This window comes from Pan paniscus, chromosome 1, assembly GCF_029289425.2.
Source record: "Pan paniscus chromosome 1, NHGRI_mPanPan1-v2.0_pri, whole genome shotgun sequence".
NCBI lineage: Eukaryota > Metazoa > Chordata > Mammalia > Primates > Hominidae > Pan > Pan paniscus.
In genome coordinates, this window is record NC_073249.2 from 134,044,655 (window position 1) to 134,054,691 (window position 10,037).

At 42.5% G+C, this 10,037-nt stretch overlaps 1 non-coding gene across 1 annotated transcript; it reads left to right on the forward strand.

Moving 5' to 3' along the window:
- The first annotated feature begins 1,903 nt into the window (after positions 1-1,903).
- LOC112438324 (U6 spliceosomal RNA) lies at positions 1,904-2,010 on the forward strand. The gene has a single exon (XR_003026777.1). It is a non-coding gene; the product is annotated as a U6 spliceosomal RNA (small nuclear RNA).
- The last annotated feature ends 8,027 nt before the right edge of the window (positions 2,011-10,037 follow it).

The following is a 10,037-nucleotide window of genomic DNA, read 5'->3' on the forward strand; positions in this document are numbered from 1 at the left end:
AATAGTAAAATGTTTGTTTTATTTTAAAATGAATAGAGCGAAGTAGCAGAGACAGATAGGGAGTTTGCCTGTGATAGAATTCTGGGCGTGCACCTTCACAGTATGACCTTGGGCAAGTTACCCAACCTTCCCCGCCTGAGAAAGATTTTTAACCAACTCCAGCCACATACTCTGTGACTTTGAGCTCTTTCTGTGAGTCCTTATTCTTATAACTAGAGATAACTGTGCTGTGCGGGCAACTGGAAATTAAATTTTGCCTTCATACAGGTGGTGGCTATAGACCCTGACAGTCTTTGAACGGACTTCCCAGTTACCACCTCCAACCTGCTGGCCTGAATTTCAGAGTCTCTCCTTCTGAAGTACTTGATTCTGTGTCAGCTTGACTCTATCCAGCTACTGCCTAATCCAACACTGACAACTGCTTTCACGAACTATAACCTGATAACTGGAACTATTTTGAACACCTGTTGGCCCTATCAGCATCACCAAGTTCCAGTCCATCCCAGCGGATGTGTTCAATGCTGGTTCTCTTCTCCTCTCTGGTATTAGCAGGCCATACTTGGCCCACTCTGAGATGTCAGATATGTGATTCTGTATTGTATAATCCTACAGCATCAATAAATAGTTAGATTATATTCATTACAGAGTTTCATAAAACAGAGACATGGGTGTCATAGTTCAAAAAGATCTCTATTAATGTAACAATGGTCAACAGTTTTACAAGAGTTGGTGCCTTAAAGGGACTAGTTTTGTTTACTAAGAAAATTAATTTGTGTGGAAAAGCTCATTTCCCTATAACTCAAAAATTAATTTTTACCTAAAGCTTTTTGAGAAGGTTTGTTGAAGATGCTGGCTCTCCATTGATTTGTTCAATAACAAGAGTAATCAGGCTGGGCGTGGCAGCTCACACCTTTAATCCCAGCACTTTGGGAGGCAGAGAGAAGCGGATCACCAGAGGTCAGGAGTTTGAGACCATCCTGGCCAGCATAGTGAAACCCTGTCTCTACTAAAAATACAAAACAATTAGCGGGGCATGGTGGTGGGCGCCTGTAATCCCAGCTACTCAAGAGGCTGAGACACGAGAACTGCTTGAACCCAGGAGGCAGAGGTAGAAGTGAGCCGAGATATAGCCCCTGCATCCCAGCCTGGGCAACAGAGCAAAACTCTGTCTCAAAAAAAAAAACAAAACAAAACAGTAATCATATATGGCCTTATAGCAGGACATTTTAGACAACTCTTTCAGACTTCTACATGAGTCCAGTGCCTACTCTGTGCTAAGCATCATGCTGAGCACTTTATAACACATAACCCCATTTAATCCTCTTGCTGCTGAAGATGAAACTGAGGCATAGAGATTTTAAGTAGCTGGCCCAAGGTCATACAGCTAAAAAGTGGCAGAACTAAACAAAGAGAGCCTATCTGTTTTCAGTGGTTCTTGTAGAGCTCCTAACCACTATAATGCAACAAAGAAACATTGAAAAGCAGGAAAAAAACTCAGGAAAAGATGAAGAATATGCTCCACAAGAAGTCTGGAATCCTTATTACATTTTCTGAACTTGTTGGTTCTAACTGGATTTTACTGGGGGTGATCAGCAAGGAAACATTTGGGTTCTCTAAGAACCTTTACTGTCATCTGAGAGAATCGAATGTTTCCTGGACTTGGATGGTTATTCTTGTGCTCAAGAAAATTGGGGAGTGCTTAGGGTTAGTCATCAGAAGGAAGAAAGCACTAGAAATCACCCAGTAAACAGTGCTCTTGTAGTGCCACCAGGTCATCTCTTGCTGCGTTATGTTTCTACCTGATTTTCCTCTTCTGTGGAGAACATGGCATATTCTTATACACAAAATTAAGAGAGTAGGGAAACCCTATTGTGAAATACTATTTTAATATTATGACATTGTCATGCTCACTTTGACAGCTCATATACTAAAAATGGAACCATATAGAGAAGAGTATCATGGTTTCTGCACAAGGATGACATGCAAATTCGTGAAGCATTCCATATTTTTAAAGTCTGTATATTATGCCATTGACAGTTTATACAAAATCCCAGGGACTATTGTCAGAGACTGAAAATGTCATCAAATGGTCTCAGGACAAGTTCATATCCTCCTGAAGTCTAACCCATCACAATAAGGTGACTCCTTCAGTAACTTCCATGTGATAGGTCTCGTAAGATGTTCATTTCTGACATTATTGCTGCAGTCACTGTGAATTCTCAACGTAAGTCTTTTAGTGCAACATTTTCATTAGGAGGAATTTCAAGATCCAGAATTAAAGTGTTATGCCGTAAATCAGACAAAATCTTAGCACCAAATTATTATAGGTGTTTCATTTTCTTGAAGAACTATTCCAAAAAAAACCCAGCACTTCTTCAGGGAATGTACTGATAAGAATAAAGAACAAAATAAAGATTGTCATTCATGACTGTTTCAGATTTTGAACGCTGCTTTCAAGGTAAAAGCTCTTTTTAAAACCTATTTTATTTTTATACTTCTTATCTTCTTGGAAGCCTCACTTATTCATTCATTATTTTATTCTCTTAAGAAATGTTTATGGATTACCTTCTCTAGGCCAACTGTTAAGGAAATAACAATAAATTATAATTTCCCTTCAAATTCTTTTCATTCTTCCTCTTTTTTTAAAGCACTGTATTCTATATTAAAAGCAGATACACAAAATACCTGCCCTACTTTATAAGTTTCTTTTGTTCCATACTCTGAACAGCATTTTATAAAATTTTGGACACAATAGATTCTTAATATTTGGTGGTAGTGTTAGTAGAAAGTTAGGGAACCACTGTATTTTTAAATTCCAATGTCCAATGGGCCTTTTCATAGAAGATAAAAAAGAGCTCTGTCTCTCATTTCAGTCTATGTTCTCATGATTCAATCACAATAGATTTCATTTTTCCTGGGGTGCAAATTCAGTCACCACCTTGGCTTATCAATACCCTGCACCATCTAGTGGCCTGAGAAGGTGAATACAGACTACACAGTATATGGAAAGAATTCACTTGTCCTGTTATCTGAGGAATTTCAGGTAAAACATAGGTTCTTTTTAATGGAATCATTAATCCAGAGCCTAATCTTTCTCTATTCTCTTCACTTGCTCCTTTCTTGCTTCCCATTCTGAAGCTTCAAAGAAGCTCCTCTTTAAGTGTACTTTCCCAAGTCACTGCTATGATTTTAACTCAGAGGTCACTAAGTCAAATACCTACAGGGACCAGACGGGAAAGATAAATAAATGCTGAGGGCTGAAGCAAGAAAACTAGGAAGTGAGAGGGACTGTAGCAGACCGCAGGACAAGTGCCACACAGAGGTCACACCAGCCCACCATTGGTGTGTGTGAGAGGCTTGGTTAGCTGATCTAATTTTCAAAAGCGCCAGAAATCTAGATGTTTATGTAAAATGTGCCAATTTGTAAATATTGGAAGAAACAAAACACAATCTGCCCAGGGCTGCCATTAGCAACCTGTGTTCTCATTGGTATTGAATTCAAAGCACTGAAAACACCACAGGTTTCCGAAATGTCCTTGAAGAATGTCAGTTGAATTCTGTGATCTAACCTTACTGTCAAGGCAAAAGAGAAGGGAAAGATTCTTATCAGGAGTGTGATTTGATGTTGGTCTAATTAGTACATTTTCATTAGTCTAATTAATAGGTTTCCATTCTGCAGTTTTAAAAAAATGTAATAAAGTAACTTTTGTTAGGTAAGAAAGGGGGAATGAAACAAATATATATTAAATTTTAAAAATACATATTCAATTTTGCTTTTATTTATATAAAAAATTGGCACTGGAAGGATAAATTTAAAATTAATAAAAGTGATTACCTATGAGGGGTAGGACAAGGGAGAATAATAAAATTTCTCAATGACTACTTTTAATTTAGTTTTTATTTTTGAACCAGATGAAAATATTACATATTCAAAAATTACAATAAATTTAAAAATAAAAATAAAAAACATTAAAATCACATTTTTAAAATTACCTATCATACAGAGAAGTACGATAGGTTGAAAAATAGAGACTGGGCACCGTGCCATGTATCTGTAGTCCTAGTTACTAGGGAGGCTCATATGGGAGGGTTGCTTGAGCCCAGGAGTTCTAGATTATGATGAGCTATGATCATACCACAGCACTCCAGCCTAGGTGACAGAGCAAGATTAAATAAATAAATAAATTAGAAAGCATAAAAATAAAAAACTATAACACTGTTTGAGGGAAGCAGAATTATAAAAGTTCAAGAAGAAGAAAAGGGAACAATGTTATATTTCTGATAGCTAAATAAATAATCTTGTAACTTAAAGGATGATACTCTTTAAATGGTATCAAGGTGTATGGTATTTATATATATTCCACTGGATACACTTAAGAGTTGTGTGACAGTTTTTGGGGGTTTTTTTGTTTTTTTTTTTAGATGGAGTCTCGCTCTGTCGCCCAGGCTGGCGTGCAGTGGTGTGATCTCGGCTCACTGCAACCTCCGCCTCCCAATTTCAAGCAATTCTCTGCCTCAGCCTCCCGAGTAGCTGGGATTACAGGCACCGGCCACCACGCCTAGCTAATTTTTGTATTTTTTAGTAGAGATGGGGTTTCACCATCTTGGCCAGGCTGGTCTTGAACTCCTGACCTCGTGATCCACCTGCCTCGGCCTCCCAAAGTGCTGGGATTACAGGCATGAGCCACCGCGCCCAGTCACAGTTTTATTTTTAAATGCCAATATTTACAACACAAAACTGAAAATTACTTCCTTTACAATTGTTTAATTTTATGATAAAAATTTTGGATGTTGATATAAAACATCAGATAATTCATATCTTTTTCAAAATTCTTTTGAGAATGTGCAAACAAGAAAGTTCAAAGACCACCGATCTTGATTTTCCTGTACTGGAACTCACTGGAGTAATTTCTTTGTCTCTGGAAGGCCAAAGTTACATTACATATGATGACTAAGAGGCCACAAATTAGCACCTCTGAACACAACCATATGAATTAGTTTTGGATTAGCTAGCTTTTACTTAGAAAAACCTAAATTTTTAAGTGCCATAAGAACAGGCACCAGCACAAGTACATTTGGATGTTTGTAAAGTAGGTCCAGTATATGACATAAAGGATGGCCAGGCCTCTGCAGTGAGAGTTCAGGAGAACATCAGACCAGAGGCAGAAAGGATCTTGCCTAAATTTGCCAAGGCCAACGTGCTTGGATCCATCTTGGGACTCATCCAAGTGGATTTATAGCCAAACTGCAAGTTCAGTGGTACAAGGGCTCACCGTACCCACCTGTATGCAAGGTCCTCAGGATGGGCCCTGGAGGGCCAGGGTCCTGGGGCATGTGAAGACAAGGGAAGCAACTTAAGTTGGAAATGAAAATCTTCTAGACTACTTTTCTCCATTCAAATAAAACATTAATTTCATTTAGTCTTGGGTGACTCTAAAAGGAAACCCGAATAACCATTTCTTCTCATTTGGTTCAAATTTTGTCCTTGGTATCCTTGTTTATATCTTTTACCGTGAGAAACACCAGACCACCATGCCTCCCTCACTTCCCACCTGACCCTCTCAAGGCTCTTCACATCACCTATTCTGAACTCTTCTCAAGACTCCCCAGTTTTTGAGGCTTTTCCACTGTGCCCTCTGTCTATCATCAGCAAAATCCTCTATATCCTCCAACGCTTCTCTAAATATCTCCTGCACCTTCTTGTCCTAACACCAACCTGGCTCATCCCTGTGGATGCTGTTGTCCCTGCAGCCTTCCCAGCGCCCTCATACCACTGGAGTGGGAGGTAGGAGAGGGCTCTTCCATGCTTCTTTTAAGATATTCTTCCTCCCTCCTCTCTAATTCCTCCCCCTGCCCATTATCTTAAAACTCATGTCCTCTGATGTTGTCACTCACCTTCCTCATTCCTCACCTACTCACTCACAGATCACTGTCTTATCAAGGACTTTAGCTTTTGCTACTGACATCTTCCCCAGCACCTCCCGTCCTAAGTCTTACTGTTTTTAATATGCATGCATATAATCTGTATGACAGTCTGTCCTTGACTCTCTTCCAATGATCCTGCCTCCATATCCCTTAGCCATTCACTGCCATGGTGGCATCCCACCCTAGGTTTAATCACTCCTCCATAGTCTCAATTTCATGGATCCCACTAAAATTACCACATTGTTGTGGTCACCCTGCAGAAGCCAGATGGGCTCCTCCACCTAAAATTTAATTTGGACGTTGAGACTGATGATGTTACACTTGCACCAAGAGGGTGTGAAAAGGTTTATTCACATACTGCAGCTTTCTGGGGAGAGCAGGGCAGGCTCCCAAACTGGTTCAAAAATGGCTTAAGGGAGCAAAGAAAGGAGACTATCTTAGGATGTCATGGTGGTTAAAGGGTAGGACCACGGTGAGGGCTCTCACATAGGCTGGGTCTTGCACGGTTTGAACTTCCTGCTGGCATCAAAGGCATCTAGGCTTTCTTATGTTTGCACAGAGGAAACAGGAGTGGCAGGGCTTCAAAGCTGTCAGCACATATAAGAAATGGAGTCAGACTTGCAATATAGATATATATTTAGAGACAGTGTCTCACTCTGTTGCCCAGGTTGGAATATATGGAACGATCATGGCTTGTTGCAACCTCCACCTCCTGGTCTCAAGGGATCCTCCTGCTTCAGCCTCCGGAGTAGCTGGGACTACAGGTGCACATCACACTAAAGAGTTTTGTGACAGTTTTTTGGGGTTTTTAGCCATGCTTGGCTAATTTTTAAATTTTCTGTAGGAATGGGATCTCGCTATGTTGCTCAGGCTGGTCTTGCGCTCCTGGCCTCAAATGATCCTCCCGTCCCAGCCTCCCAAAGTACTGGGTTTACAGACATGTGACACTATGCCCAGCCTCAGACTATTATATACCTCCTATCTTTCCAGATCATTCTCTCTTTTCCCTAGACTCCTACAACCCCTCAACCCCAGAAGGACTTGCAATTCATCGATCCTACCACCTTTTCACTGTCCTTAAACTCTCCATATCCACTCTTCCCTCTTTAATCATCTTAAGTTCCATGGTGAATCATAATCATGCCCTTGCTTATATCCTCAACTTCCTTGTTCTCCTCTCCTTGCTCTTGCTCCTTTAGTAAAATGTGATTAAACAGAATTTCAGCCTACTCTGGACCTGCTTCCCAGGAGCTAATTATTGCTGGAGAAAGAAGCACACTCATACTAACTTGTCTCACTTAAATTCATGACCATAAACTGAAGTGGGCCCTACATGACACTCAACAAGCACACAATTATTCTCTGGTCCATTGTCTTCTCATTCTCCTAGATGACATTTCACACCTTCTCTTCCCTTTTCACATAATCTTTCCCACCTCCTCCCAGCTGATAGCATTTCTTTCTACATCTCTAAGAAAATTGAAGCAATCAGAAGAGAACTTTCAAAGATTCCTATTTACCATGCCTATCCACCTGCCTGCCTGTTTCCATAGATCAAAAGTCTGTACTCGTCTACAAATGATCCTTCCACTTGTGTGTTAGTTTTCAAACGCTTTTTCCCTCTCAAGGACACCACTCCAGCACTTCTCACTTCTTGTTTCTACATGAATTTTCCCTTTTCTTCCGGATCATTCCCATTAAAAACAAGTATTTCTCCCCCCACCACCTTCTCTCTCTTTTTTTTTTTTTTTTTTAAAAGAAACAGGGTCTCACTCTGTCACCCAGGATGGAGTGCACTGATGCGATCATAGCTCACTACAGCCTTGACCTCCTGTGCTTGGCCTCTCCCCATTTTTTTTCAATCTTCTTTTGACTCTGCTTCTACTGTCCCAGATTTGGGCTCCCCTTTGTAAGAGAACTTCTCAAAAGAATTGTTTGTATTAGCCATCTCCAGTTTCTCTCCTCTCATTTTTTTCTTAAACCCACTCCAATCAAGTTTTTCCTCTATTGCTCCACTGAAGGGTTATCAATGGCCTCCATGTCACTAAATCCAACAGTCAATTCTCAGTGCTCACTCGCAGAGGAGCACTCCCTCTTCCTAGATCCACGAGCTTCACTCGGCTTCAGGGCACCTCACTCGGGTCTCCCACTTCACTGGCTGCTCCCTTTCAATCTCCTTGGCTGGCTCATCCACTACCCTGTCTTAAAGCTGCATTGGTCCCCAGAGCTCCATCCTCAGTCGTCTTTTATTTACACTCACTTCCTTGGTGATCTTAGGCAGTCTCATGGCTTTAAACGCCATCTAAATGCTGATATCTCTCATATACCTCTAGCTTGGACCACGCTCCTTAATCCTAGACTCATTCATACATACAACTGCCTAATCAAGATCTCCACTTCAATTTCTAATAGATACCTTAAAATGGAACTTCTCCAAAACTGAACTCCTTTTTTGCCTCAAACTTCCTCTATTTGTAGTCTTCCCCATCTCCCTTGGTGTTTTCCCCATAACCTTTCTTAGCATTCTTATCCAATTTGATTTTATTGATTACATTTATTATTTATTGCCCCCCTCTCACATCCGCAAGCGCAAGGATTTTTGTCTGTTTTGTTTATGTAACCCAAACAACTTGAATGGTGCCTGGGTACTCATAAATCTTTATTAAATGAATGAATGAAACCACTAGGATTCATCCTTATCTTACTCAGAAATTACCGTCTCTTAACCCAAACAAAATCAATGAAAAATTGGTTTATCTGCAAGCAATAAAATAAGACCAAGTAGCTGTAGTTCCAGCTACATGGGAGGATGGCTTCAGCCCAGGAGTTTGAGTCCAGCCTAGGCAACATGGTAAGACCCCTCTCAAAAACAGAAAGAACCACCACCACAACAAAAATCACCTAGGTTTAAAACCTGTGTCTGTGTGTGGGTTGAGGGAAGGGGCAGACATGAAGGTATCTCTTCGGAACAAGGCACCTGAACAAGGCTTATGCAAAAACCAAGTGAGAATGAGTAATGGTTTGCTTCTGGGGAAACCACTTCTCAGAGCAACAGGCCGGAATGAGCTCTAACGGGCCACCTAAACTTTGTTAGCATCACGCTTAAACGTGGTAGGTGGGGTAAAAAGCAGCCAAAAAAAAAAAAAAAAAAAAAAAAAAGCTGCTTCTTCCATTACAAGTCACTTGGATCAACAGCTGTTCTCCCACTAGGGTGGCTCTTTTTTCCCTTATTTGGAACTCATTGTCAAAAGAAAGACACCACACCCTGTGTTATGTAGCCTTAACCAAGCAGCAGGCCACGTCCCAGGCTCCCTGCCTTCAGGACTGTATTTAATTCGGTGTGTTTGTTTTTGTTTTCTTTTGAAATCAGTGTTCCAGGATGGGGCCAGGAAAACTCTGAAGCTGTCTTAAAAACAATATAAACCAAAAAAGTCGGAATTTTTTAAAAGTACATTTTAAAAAAAAGTTGTAGGCCGTTAGAGGCGAACTGGAGCGTGGAAAGGGGGGCACCGAGTTCAGCAGCGGGGCGCCCTGTCCGCGTTCGAAGCTGAGCCCAGTCCTGGGGGGATGCCCCGGTCTGCGTCTCCAGCCGCGGCAGACGCCCCCTTTCCCCGACCGCCACCAAGGGCGAGGGAGGACGAGCCAGTCCCCAGGGAAGGAGCCCCAAGCTTCCCTTGAATTTCGAAACAACCCGTCCAGACACGTCCTGACTCCAGGAGAAGAGTCCATGGGGAGCGTCGGTGCTGCCGGGGCGGGTGGCGGGACGCGCAGCTGGGCGCAGCGCGGGGAGCCGGAAGCCGGAGCAGACTGCGAGGCCAGCGCGGTCCGGGGGTCGCCGCATCAGCCAGCGAGACGCACGCCCCAATCCGCGCCGAGCGTGCGACACCCCCGCTCCCGCGGCGCCCCCTCCCGCCTCCGCGCGCCTCCCCTTTAAGCTCCAGGCGCAGTCGATTTGTGTCGGCGGAGGCGAGTTGCGACTCCCCTTTATGGCGGAGTCGGCAGCAGCCTCTCTGACAGCCGCGGCGGCCGGGCGAACAGGGCAGGAGGCCGGGCCTCTGGCCTCTCGCCGCCGTCACTGCAGCCGGGCCGAGGGGAGCGCGGCGCGCGCCGCG